Genomic DNA, 12,572 nt, shown 5'->3' on the forward strand with positions numbered 1-12,572 from the left:
GAGCGGTGTCGCCGCGCCATCGACCTCTCCATTCAACGGGCATTGGTTGAGGAGGCGGGCCGCCTCTTCTTCGCGAAGAACCGGCAGCAGATCCTCAAGGACGCGGCGGAACGGCATGCTCTCGTCACGGGGCTCCGGAGGTAGAGGCGGCGCGCGGCAAACGAGCAGCGGGGGAAGGGAGGCGACGACAGGGCAGGGCCGTCGACCGCACCGCCGGGCGGCCAGTAGGCTAGGGTTTAGATGAACCTAGCCGTTTTCGTTCAAACTTATAAAATATAATTAAATTTGAATGAAATTTTTTATTTTCATGCGTTTCTATTATTTTCATTCAAACGCTGACTGGAGATGCTCTGAAACACTGGAATTAGCTAGTCTACAGGCAGTAAAGAGAATTTTTGTATTTTGGTGCTTCCAAGTGCAAGCTTCATTCTGTTTGACGTAAATAACTGCATGCCTATAACTTTAACCTTATCTCGTCATCTACATAAAGAACTTTGTCATACCTCTGAGGATATTGATGATAGAGTCTTTCGATCCAAATTTCTTATTACATGAGCCCCAGGAACCATCTCCTATAACCGGTGGAGCCTCAGAACCAACATCTTGAAAGGCCTCCGCACAAGGCAAGGCATCTCCTTCCCCAGGTTGTAGCCAGTCTCGCGTCACCAGAGCGCGTGTGAGTGCAACCGGCAAGGGAACACCCATCTGAGTAGATCCATCAGGGAGGCGCGCGATCCATACATCAACACAAACCAGAGCAAGAGCGGTGGGATTGGGCCGGTGGCGCGCCGGATGGGCAAATCTTGTGCGGCGATTTCATGGGAGGACGGCACGGTGCGTGGGCGAGGTGGAGCCGGAGTTCCCGTCCGCGGTGGATGAGGCTAGAGCGACCACGCTTGCCGGCTGGAGGAGGCCAGGGGCGGCGATGCTCGTTGGACGGAGTTGTTGAACGGATCAAGGAGGGCGCCGACAGGGTTGAACTACCTAATTTTTTTCTAGATTCCGAGGGGCCCAAATGCAAAATGACAGCGGTTGACGAAGCTAACGACGGACGAAGCGTATCGATTGACGACGGAATCTTGACATTCTTTTTAGGTAGTAGAGATTAGACTAGCAGAATGCCCGTGCGTTGCTACGAGCCTACGAGTGAGAATTAAAAATTACAATAGCACGTGCTTTGAAAGAATAAATTTGACGATTGGAAGAGCTATCAACAACTTTGGAACTTCGCAAAACATGTATAGCATCATTGGCCATTGAATTCGGTAAAATTTATCCATTAGAAAAACTTACAAAGAATAATCCAACCACAGGTACCCTTTTTTCACACCTAAATTTCAATACATACATCACACAACTCCCAGCAGCACTTGGATTGCTTATTAAAGGAATATAAGATTTGTCCATCAAGTCTAGGAGAACACGGTATCCTGTATGCATACGAGCTGCGGTCCTTCGCCAGACCTCGGCACGCGGTCGATTCGATTTGTCGACCGCTTCTTTGTCATGCACCAAAGCCATATATGTTTAAATTTCACTGATATTTAATAAACAACACAATTAAAAAGAGAAAATCGTGCGTGCGATCATGCACTTTTGCACGGGACTGTTTTTCATGAACTACTAAGCAGAAGCATTTATGAGATTTATCAGTAAAAAGCAACTCGTAACACAATATTTATGAGATTAATCAGAAAAAGCAACACGGAGTAGACAATCGAATAGACACAACCTGTTTTGCTACCGTGTAAGTCGTTGATTGAGGCCATGCTTCGACTCCCTCACATGGAGTAGCAGATCGATCGAAACTTGGGGATCATGCATGCCCAGCGTGCAAGTTGCAGAATTCATGTCTTCTTTTGTTTCACGTGACTTTTGCCTTTGGGCTGGCTGCTAGCAATTCATGCAAAAACTACTATAGTAGGATTAACAAGCAAATGAGAAGTTTCATGCCTGCACCTAGTCCCTGACGTCCACCCAGCTCCACCGGGCATCCTTCCTCACAACGGCATCGTCCATCCGCCGCCTCACCACAGCGGTGTCGTTCTACTCACCGTGCATCGCGTGGATGCCCAACATCAGCAGTTCAGCACCGACATCACACATAGCTCGCTGAGTCTTTGTTCTCTATACTGCACGTGTGGTATTTCTCGGCACGCTCGGCCTCCTCTCTCCGGCATCGTCCCCAGTCCCTCGACACCGCCATGGCAGTGCTCCAGGGTGCTCATCTTGCGGTCCCCGTGGCCCATGCCCTTGTCAACAGAGTAGCTGAACAAGGTTGCCAAATATGTAGCACACGTGCATCCATAAGCTTATCTGTATTTTGCATGTCGGCAGATGTGCATGTCCCAAACTCCAACGGCGAGGGAGATTTTAAGATTACCGGTGTCTATGGCCCCACCGCTTCTAACCGGAAAGACGAATTTTTCAATGAGTTGATTGGGCATAAACCGTCGCAAGGGACCCGGTGGCTTGCTTTGGGGGACTTCAACCAAATTCGCCGCGCTCGGGACAAGAATAAAGGAAATGTCAACCGTCGCCGCATCAACCGCTTCCGGGCTGCTTTGCAGGCTTGCGAGCTAAATGAGATACACTTGCAAAATCGACGATTCACTTGGTCAAACAGAAGAGCTGACCCCACTCTCTGCAAGCTCGACGCTTTCTTCTGCAACACAGCTTGGGATTTGACCTTGACTCTCATGTTCTCCATGCGCTTTCCTCATCCCTTTCGGACCACTGCCCCCTGCTCCTTGCTGACGATAGTGGCCCGCGGAGACCAAGGACGTTCAGATTTGAAATTTTTTGGCTGCGGATTCCTGGCTTCGACGAGGTAGTACAACATGCTTGGGATGCACCCTCCCCTCACCTTGAGCCCTTCCAAAGGCTGTTCCATAAGCTGAGAAATACCGGGAAGGCACTATGTAAATGGGGTCGGCGCCTTTTCTCAAATACCAAGGTTACAATGCATGCCGCTTTGCTTGTCATCCTCCACTTTGACATTGCGCAAGAAAGCCGACGCCTTTCAGTGGCGGAGATTGATCTCATGAACCGCTTAAAGAGGAAGGCCATAGCCCTCGCGACCATTGAAAGGGCAAGAAAGCAACAATGTGCCCGGGTTACTTGTCTTCGAGAAGGAGACGCCAACACCAAGTTCTTTCACTTGAGGGTCAACGCTAGGCGAAGGAAGAATCATATACACCGGCTCAAGTTCAACCAAGGTTGGGTCACGGAACACCATGCCAAGGAACATATTGTCCATAGCCACTTCAAGACGGCTTTTGGCAAAGGGCTGCCTAGAACTTGCGACTTCAACTGGGATGTGCTACACTTTGAGAACCCCGATCTTCAGGACTTGGGAAATCCTTTCTCTGAGGAGGAAATCAAGAATGCGATCATGCAAATGCCTACTGACAAGGCGCCCGGCCCAGATGGCTTTTCTGGGGCTTTCTTCCGAAGGTGTTGGGATATTATCAAAGTTGACGTCATGAATGTGGTGCACTTGTTTGGAAGCCAGCACGCGGAGAATTTCCATTGGTTAAACTCTGCAAACATCGCTCTCCTACCCAAAAAGGAAGGGGCGGAAGAGATCTCGGATTACCGGCCCATAAGCTTGATTCACGGCCTTGCCAAGATTATCGCCAAAGCTCTTGCCCTCCGGCTCACCCCTCATATGGACGATCTTGTCTCGCATGCACAAAGCGCATTCATCAAAAAGCAAAGCATTCACGACAATTTTCTCTATGTCAAAAACTTTGCCACGAGACTACATAGGAACAAGACCCCGGCCCTTCTCTTCAAGTTAGACATTCGAAAGGCTTTTGACTCCGTGAGATGGGAATACATTGTTGACCTCATGCAAAAGAGAGGGTTCCCTAGTAGATTCCGAAACTGGGTGGTTGCCCTCCTCACGACTGCGACCTCGAGAGTCCTCCTTAATGGGGTGGCCGGCGCACCGATTCTCCATGGGAGAGGGCTGAGACAGGGAGATCCCCTCTCCCCCCTTTTGTTCGTCCTCGCCATCGACCCTCTAGCACAACTCCTGGATATTGCCACGGCTCATGGGCTCCTTCACAAGCTCCGCGGCCGCGGCTCGCCGGTGAGGACTTCTCTCTATGCGGACGACGCGGCGGTGTTCGTGGCACCATTCAAGGAGGACATCACAAATCTGGCATCCATCTTACATAACTTTGGCGAGGTCATGGGTCTTTGCAGCAACCTGCAGAAAAGCTCTATCGTCCCTATACGTTGCACCAATCTCAACTTGAATGACATTCTCGCGGACATCCCTGCCACCATCGCTTCCTTCCCGCTTAGGTACATTGGGCTTCCGCTCTCTGTTTGGTGTTTGAAGAGAGGGGACTTCCAACATCTTGAGGACAAATGCGTAAACAAGCTCCCCACTTGGAATGGCAAGCTCATCACCACGGCCGGCCGCACCGCCTTGGTAAAATCGGTGATCACCTCTCAAGCCATCTACCACCTCACCCCTCTATGCATCCCTCCGGGCACTATCAAATTCATCAACAAGATTCAGAGAGCCTTCCTTTGGTCCGCCAAGGACACTACCACCGGGGCTAAGTGTAAAGTCAACTGGGATATGGTGTGCCGCCCTAAGAAGCTTGGGGGCCTCGGCGTTCTTCACTTGGAGAAGTTTGCGACAGCGCTTCGTTTACGATAGCCTTGGCTTGAGTGGAAAGACCCTTCCAAGATTTGGATCGGCTCCGGGAACCCTTGCTCTGATGAAGACATGGACATTTTCTATGCAGCTACCGCCATCACTCTTGGGAATGGGAAGAAGACGCCCTTTTGGCATGCCCCTTGGCTGCAAGGGAGAAAACCGATTGACATTGCCCCTCTCATTTTTGTTGCTTCCAAGAGGAAGAATTGGAAGGTCTCACAAGCTCTTTGCGATGATGCTTGGATAAGCAAAATCACCTTAGATAACTCCTTCACCGAAGAACACCTCTCCCAATTTGTCGACCTTTGGGCCCTTATCTCTAACGTAAACCTTGACCCGGAGGTGGAGGACAACATCTCTTGGAAGCTTACGCCTAATGGGCAATACACGACCAAGTCGGCTTATGAGTTGCACTTCCTCGGGTCCACCATCTCGCCTATGTACAAGACAATATGGAAAGCATGGGCACCACCAAAGGTGAAATTTTTTGCATGGCTTGTCAACCAAGGAAGGATTTGGACGGCCGACCGGTTGGCCAAGCGAGGGTGGCCAAATTGTGGGATTTGTCCTCTTTGCAAACAATACACGGAATCTATCGACCACCTCTTCGTCCATTGCCGCTTCACCGTCCGCATTTGGGGCCTCCTTAAAGAGTGGGCAGGGCTCAATGAGCTTCACCCTATGCAATGGGCAAATCTCAACACGGCCGAGTGGTGGTCCTTCATGGCGGGAGGAGGCATGCCCAACCGCAAGGCCATGGCTTCTATCACCTTGCTAGTTGCTTGGGAAGTGTGGAATGAAAGGAATGCTAGGGTCTTCCGGGCTAAAAGCGCCCCGGCGCAAGTAGTCTTCGATAAGATTAAGCATGAGGCACGTTTATGGGTTTTAGCGGGTGCCAAAAATTTGGGCAATATAATGCCGCGAGAGTAATTCGTGTAAGCTTTATGTACTACTTCTTGGCATGTTCTCTCATGTCGAACCTTCTTCTTAATTAATAGAATGGGGCAAAGCTTTTGCCCCCGTTTCAAAAAATAAGCTTATCTGTGTGCAGTGCTCCTCCGCACGCGGACTGGGGACGCCACGCTCGCCCTGGCCGTCGACGGATTACTCCTCCTCGCAGCCGTGGTGGCCAGTGATGCCCCGCCAACCGCTACCTGGTCGGAACCAACCCGATCTTCCTCCTCGCCCAATGCCGCGGCCGTCACTGCCAAGGCCAACCGGATCTTCCGCCTCGTTAGACGCCGCGCTTGGCGCTCTCGATTGCGCACCTGTACGGAGGCCACCGAGCCACACGAGTCGCTCCCCTGAATCTCATGTTGCACATCTCAAGTTCCTGACCGGTGACAACGACGGTGCTCCATGCTGGGACGCAGAACCCATCTAGATCGGCCAAGGCCAGGTCTTACTTCCACCACCGCGCCGGGCGGCCCCCTGGATGCAGTGCTGCGTTGCCGTCGAACCGAACACGACTTGGTTCCCGAAGGGCCGATGGCGAATAGACTGCTTCGAGCTGCTTCACGAGATCGCGTCATGACGATAGTTTTGTTTGAGTTACCGTGTATATTTGTACAGGTGGATTACATCTTGCCGTATACGATGTGGATCGAGCAAGCTAACGATACAACTTCGAACTCATACGATCGTACGCATTGTGCCCGGAGTCGACAAGGAGTCTTTTCCGTCAGGAACGACCAGGAGTCGTGCGTGTATGGTACTATGTACTATGGTTAGCCGGTTTTTCAATGGTTTTTTCTTGCAGGATCAATTGAAGGGACAGACTGCTTACGGTTTTATGCCGCGAGTGTGCGTGTTTTTTTTGACGTACGACCACCATCGATCCAAACCTAATCTACACTACTTAAAAAGAAGGAACATGTTCCTTATTCTGCCAATACGTCAAATGTTTTGTTCGTCAGCTTCGTCGACCATTCGTTCGTTCCGCACGGGCTCAACTGGGCCGAAGCCCAGCTACATCGTCGTGATGGAAGCATGAACCCAGCGACCAAACCCTCACCCTGATGGCGTGCTCCACCGACGCCGCCGCCTGACTGCCCACACGACGCGCCCGACGCCACCTCCTGCCACCCCCACCACCATCCTCCTCGCCAAATCTTCCCAGATGATGGATTCTATCAGCTCAAGATCACTTTTTTCAGTCGGTGCCCCAAGATCTGTGAGCGGCGGTGCTTGATTCGGCGACGGTGGGGCTTGATCCATCGACAGCGAAGGAGAAGGAGGCCAGAGACGAAGGAGAAGGAGGCCGGCAGCGGTGGACAAGGAAGGTGACGTCCAGGAGCAGCTGCAGCAGCACCGGTGGCCGTGCAGGCGGCCGTCTTTGCCTGCCCGGCCATCTCCGGAACGCCGTTTTCCTGCTGCAGAACCGCGTCCCTGGGCACGCCAAGCCGTGATCCCTCCGTCCTGTCGTCGTCGCCGCAACCATCTGTGGTATTTTGCGGTGGCTTTCGCTTCTACTCATACTCCCGGTTATGGAGAGCTGCTGCTGCCTCTCGAGCTCCACTGCACTGCTTTCTCTATGGCGGAGATCAGGTATCCCCCTGCCCCATGTCTAGATGTTCTTTTATATGCTCACGCTAGAAATAATGGGGAATAAATCCTGTGAATCTCGTAGAGATTTTTACGGTAAATGTGAGTCCCAATACTTCTGAATCATGCATTGTATCTCACGGATTGATTTTTGACTCCCTCCGTGTATTTGCTTAATGTGGTCAGATCATGATCGCTCCACTTGGACTTGGCTCTCCGACCATGTTCTCTAAATCTTCACAGTTTCTTTTTGGAACCTTTCAACCTTTCAAGCTTCTATGCTCCAACGTTAGAAATTAATCTACACTACTTAAAAAGAAGGAACATGTTCCTTATTCTGCCAATACGTCAAATGTTTTGTTCGTCAGCTTCGTCGACCATTCGTTCGTTCCGCACGGGCTCAACTGGGCCGAAGCCCAGCTACATCGTCGTGATGGAAGCATGAACCCAGCGACCAAACCCTCACCCTGATGGCGTGCTCCACCGACGCCGCCGCCCGACTGCCCACACGACGCGCCCGACGCCACCTCCTGCCACCCCCACCACCATCCTCCTCGCCAAATCTTCCCGGATGATGGATTCTATCAGCTCAAGATCACTTTTTTCAGTCGGTGCCCCAAGATCTGTGAGCGGCGGTGCTTGATTCGGCGACGGTGGGGCTTGATCCATCGACGGCGAAGGAGAAGGAGGCCGGAGACGAAGGAGAAGGAGGCCGGCAGCGGTGGACAAGGAAGGTGACGTCCAGGAGCAGCTGCAGCAGCACCGGTGGCCGTGCAGGCGGCCGTCTTTGCCTGCCCGGCCATCTCCGGAACGCCGTTTTCCTGCTGCAGAACCGCGTCCCTGGGCACGCCAAGCCGTGATCCCTCCGTCCTGTCGTCGTCGCCGCAACCATCTGTGGTATTTTGCGGTGGCTTTCGCTTCTACTCATACTCCCGGTTATGGAGAGCTGCTGCTGCCTCTCGAGCTCCACCGCACTCGCTTTCTCTATGGCGGAGATCAGGTATCCCCCTGCCCCATGTCTAGATGTTCTTTTATATGCTCACGCTAGAAATAATGGGGAATAAATCCTGTGAATCTCGTAGAGATTTTTACGGTAAATGTGAGTCCCAATACTTCTGAATCATGCATTGTATCTCACGGATTGATTTTTGACTCCCTCCGTGTATTTGCTTAATGTGGTCAGATCATGATCGCTCCACTTGGACTTGGCTCTCCGACCATGTTCTCTAAATCTTCACAGTTTCTTTTTGGAACCTTTCAACCTTTCAAGCTTCTATGCTCCAACGTTAGAAATTAATCTACACTACTTAAAAAGAAGGAACATGTTCCTTATTCTGCCAATACGTCAAATGTTTTGTTCGTCAGCTTCGTCGACCATTCGTTCGTTCCGCACGGGCTCAACCGGGCCGAAGCCCAGCTACATCGTCGTGATGGAAGCATGAACCCAGCGACCAAACCCTCACCCCGATGGCGTGCTCCACCGACGCCGCCGCTCGACTGCCCACACGACGCGCCCGACGCCACCTCCTGCCACCCCCACCACCATCCTCCTCGCCAAATCTTCCCGGATGATGGATTCTATCAGCTCAAGATCACTTTTTTCAGTCGGTGCCCCAAGATCCGTGAGCGGCGGTGCTTGATTCGGCGACGGTGGGGCTTGATCCATCGACGGCGAAGGAGAAGGAGGCCGGAGACGAAGGAGAAGGAGGCCGGCAGCGGTGGACAAGGAAGGTGATGTCCAGGAGCAGCTGCAGCAGCACCGGTGGCCGTGCGGGCGGCCGTCTTTGCCTGCCCGGCCATCTCCGGAACGCCGTTTTCCTGCTGCGGAACCGCGTCCCCGGGCACGCCAAGCCGTGATCCCTCCGTCCTGTCGTCGTCGCCGCAACCATCTGTGGTATTTTGCGGTGGCTTTCGCTTCTACTCATACTCCCGGTTATGGAGAGCTGCTGCTGCCTCTCGAGCTCCACTGCACTCGCTTTCTCTATGGCGGAGATCAGGTATCCCCCTGCCCCATGTCTAGATGTTCTTTTATATGCTCACGCTAGAAATAATGGGGAATAAATCCTGTGAATCTCGTAGAGATTTTTACGGTAAATGTGAGTCCCAATACTTCTGAATCATGCATTGTATCTCACGGATTGATTTTTGACTCCCTCCGTGTATTTGCTTAATGTGGTCAGATCATGATCGCTCCACTTGGACTTGGCTCTCCGACCATGTTCTCTAAATCTTCACAGTTTCTTTTTGGAACCTTTCAAGCTTCTATGCTCCAACGTTAGAAATTAATCAGGTAAAACATACGAGCTCAAGCTTCTGACATAGCTGGTTGATGTTTCCTGTTTCGTTTACAGAGCGGATTTTCTGTTAATGCTTACCTTGAGGCAGTGACTCAACAATTGCATCAGGAGAAGGAATTATGCAGCGTTTATTATCCATGATTGTATGATAAATGGATCCATGAGTAGTATTGTTTTCAGGTCCTTTCTGAATTCATTATCTGCCACAGATGTCCCAGTGTTATATTCACCGGTGCCATTTCAGAATAGTTGCCTCCATATTCCAGAGGTCATTTGCATTTCTATATAGGAGTACTTTGTTTTGATCCTGCTACCTTAGGCAGCCAAATGGTCCACATTACTCATATTTCTGTCCAGTTATTGACCATGTGGGATTACTAATCGTAACTATTAGTATTGATTTATCTTGTTCATTTGATTATCTGTAATAAGCTGCAAAACACTCTGACTAGATGCCCTTATTCATCTGTTTGAATTAGAACCAGCTATACCATTTTTTTAACATTGCAATTATCCAATAGGGAGTTACATGGGTGCAGTTGCCTGACTACAAAATCTGAGTTATATGGTTTCTTTTCATTGAGTAGGTAGAGTTTGAGTTACAAGCCTCGCAGGAGGTGGCCACTGAAAAATGATTGTTCTTGGGTTTTTGCAGGATTGCAATAGAGCCCTCGTCCATGGGCTTGAACGCCGCCTTTGCCTCTGTAGGCGGAAACACCCAGTCATCGAAGACGCCTACACACCCAGCCAGCCTTGAGAAGGTAATTCAGTGTAATTGTACAACATGTTGAGTATTCTGCCTAAAATACCCACTCTTGTACTTTTAAATTCACTTTAATGCCAGAGCTGTTGCTGCCTCTCGAAATTCACTTTTAAATTAGTGAAGCTTGTGTAGGACAGCCATAGACTGTGATAAATGGATCCATGAGTAGTATTGTTTATTATAGACTTTGCACTTTGTACAAATTAAGCCACAAATACATCAGCAACGCAGTTTACGAACAATCAAACTGCAGTTATACTCATAATCTCAGCTACCTCAACCATAGGCATCAATCTTAAGCTATGCTGATGCTTTTCAAATATACCAGCACCTACATGCCTACATACCCGCTCTCGGCTCAATAAAGAACAACTAAGCTAGGTGCTAATTCACCTACCATTGCAACGCATACCACTTCATCACGACAAGACAAGCAAATAATCTAACAAATAACCATTGTACAGAATTTCAGAATTGACTCAAACTTCTATATTTATCTCTTCATTTGACACGAGTTATTTATTTATTTAGTTATAATTGGTGGCAGGCCACTTATCTTGTTTTTTCAGTGATGTTACAGGGTTGTTTGGCTGGAGCCGGAGACGAACATGGCGGAGGCGACCATCAACAATTTGTCAATGGCAGGAGCCTACAACAACTGGAGCGGAGCTGTGCGTGCTGGAGATCGAGGCGATCCTGGCGTCCTGGGCAGCGAGGAAGAGGATCGAGAAGCAGCTCCCGGGTGCTCCAGGGCAGCGTGGAAGAGGATCGAGCGGAGCTGCGCGTGCTGGGGATGTGACGGTGGCATCGTGTGTCCCAAACTCTCCGGCGAGGGGATGGAGATCCTTCATCGATGACGCTGCTACACGGCCGCTAGGTTTCGAGACACAGTTGGTGGGCTCACCGGAGTTGCAGACCATCGAAATAATTTTGGCTGCTCAAACATTTGCGCCGCCGGCCTCCCGTGCTTCTTCCCTGGACGCTTGTGCTGCCCTCGTGGATGTGCTTGCCCGCGCCGATCAGTGCCCCTGCGCCACCCCTCAAGTCCCCGTCCGTGCGACCCCAATTGACTCATGCGAGGCTGTGCGCTGATCACTGCTGCTATGTATCATTGTCACTGGTAGAAAAACGCTCATCTATACCGGTTTCAGAGGGGCATTCGTACCGGTTGCTCAACCGGTATAAATTATCCGGCACTAAAGCCCCCCCCCCCTTTCGTACAGGTTGCTTACGAACCGGTATAAATGGGGCCTCCACGTGGGCCACCAGGAGAGCTCAGGGCCAAGGAGCTTTGGCACCGGTTGGTAATACGAACCGGTCCCAAAGGTTCCCACCCGCGGCAGGGAATTTGCCCGAATCTCTGCCGCGGCAGAGAATTGAAGTTTTAGGGTTTTGGAGGGGTTTAGGGATATCGCGGTTTGTTTCATATCGCGTCGATGCACCGAAACGCCTTTGGGTTTAGGTAGTACATGAAGATCAAGATGATGCATAGCAAGTTGGTGCATACAATATAACACACATGTAATTGCATAAGATCGCAAATTAAGAAGCACTATGCATGAAGATCGATCTTCATGCATAGTGGTACTCTCCGAGGCGTACTCTATATATGTCTATTACATGTAGCATAGTGGTACTCTTCGATTCAACTATATATGTAACATGTACATCTTCATTCATAGTGGAACTCTACGAATGGTGGTATGACGTCCCGAAGGAAGAATCTCGCCAATTCCTCGCCTATTGCTATGAAGCGGTCATCGATTGAGAGCTTGTTCTGCTTTCTTGACAACTATAAAAGAAACGCCTTTGGGTTTAGGTAGTACATGAAGATCAAAATGATGCATAGCAAGTTGGTGCATACAATATAACACACATGTAATTGCATAAGATCGCAAATTAAGAAGCACTATGCATGAAGATCGATCTTCATGCATAGTGGTACTCTCCGAGGCGTACTCTATATATGTCTATTACATGTAGCATAGTGGCACTCTTTGATTCAACTATATATGTAACATGTACATCTTCATTCATAGTGGAACTCTGCGAATGGTGGTATGACGTCCCGAAGGAAGAATCCCGCCAATTCCTCGCCTATTGCTATGAAGCGGTCATCGATTGAGAGCTTGTTCCGCTTTCTTGACAACTATAAAAGAATAAGATACAAATGAATACATGAGCTATGTGTGTGTGTGTGTATATATATATTCAAACCACAATGAAACAACTATTACTGAAACTCAGCACAACTTATGATAAGAAAACAAATTTGTGAATACTGTTTTCG

At 50.1% G+C, this 12,572-nt stretch overlaps 1 long non-coding RNA gene across 1 annotated transcript; it reads left to right on the forward strand.

Annotated features, from left to right (window-relative positions):
- The first annotated feature begins 9,470 nt into the window (after window positions 1–9,470).
- Window positions 9,471–11,014, forward strand: LOC124700149. The gene is made up of 3 exons (XR_007001662.1): window positions 9,471–9,512; window positions 10,175–10,280; window positions 10,852–11,014. It is a non-coding gene; the product is annotated as an uncharacterized LOC124700149 (long non-coding RNA).
- Window positions 11,015–12,572: the final 1,558 nt, after the last annotated feature.

This window comes from Lolium rigidum, chromosome 3 (genome assembly GCF_022539505.1).
Source record: "Lolium rigidum isolate FL_2022 chromosome 3, APGP_CSIRO_Lrig_0.1, whole genome shotgun sequence".
NCBI classification, from domain to species: domain Eukaryota; kingdom Viridiplantae; phylum Streptophyta; class Magnoliopsida; order Poales; family Poaceae; genus Lolium; species Lolium rigidum.